The following is a 1,080-nucleotide window of genomic DNA, read 5'->3' as shown; positions in this document are numbered from 1 at the left end:
TTTTGTCAATCTTATGGAATTTGAGAAGTTATTGAAATTTTTATATGATTTAAAAAATATTTTAAATTGTTAGTTATTGTGATTTATAGTACTTTACATAATTTTGAAAATAATATTTATTATTCTCTTTGTTCTGATTTATGTCACACATGTAGGATTTCAAAAATTAACCATTTTTTTATATGTCTCTTAAATATATTAAGTTGTTAATTATTGTATTTTATAGTACATTTTTAACTTAATTTTTTAATAATATATGTTACTTTCCATGTCCCAATTATGTGGCATTAATTGATAGACTTTTTGGAGTCGAGCGATTTTTTTTGTTAATTATTGTATTCGTGAGTTTCAAACAATATATGTTTATCATCTAATCCATTTTATGTAGTACCAATAAAATTTAGAGAGTCAATCAAATTTTTTATATAACTTTTAAATATTTAAGCTGTTAATTATTGTAATTTATAGTATTACTTATATTATTTTAAAAATATATTTAAATAGTATATGTTACTCTTTTTATCCTAATTTATATGGTATTGATAGAATTTAAAGTGTAAAATAATTGTTAATTATTGTGATATATAGTACTTTTTATGTAGTTATATATATATATATATATAAGTTATAGATCTCAATATAAGTTTTTGCATATTGGCATGGTTCAAATTGTTTTTAAACCTTTAACTCTTAAAGGGTTACCTGAGACTTTTCTAGCTGCTCTACGAGATGCCAGAAATTTAAATTTTCGACAATCTTTGATGGGTTCGATAGAATCTACGGTGGCCTATGGTCCAGTCTATTTTAATGCTCAACCAAATTTGCAGTTATCTTTGACTGATTCTAATATATTAGATGCTTTAACTTTGAATGTTAAAACGCATGGTTATAACTATGCAGCTGGTTCTGAATTAATCTGTTTGTCTTATAGAATCTATTTTAAATTATTTGCTACTTTGACTCCTAGATGTAAGTTATATGATACATCTGATCAAACTATTTTGGTAAAAATAATTTCGCCAAATCTAAGGTCACTACTAGAAGACCTATAAAATGAGAAGAAATTAATTTTCCTACTAC

Source organism: Solanum tuberosum, unplaced genomic scaffold (assembly GCF_000226075.1).
Source record: "Solanum tuberosum cultivar DM 1-3 516 R44 unplaced genomic scaffold, SolTub_3.0 scf00323, whole genome shotgun sequence".
In the NCBI taxonomy this organism is placed as follows: Eukaryota; Viridiplantae; Streptophyta; class Magnoliopsida; order Solanales; family Solanaceae; genus Solanum; species Solanum tuberosum.
This window is presented reverse-complemented; position numbering follows the sequence as displayed.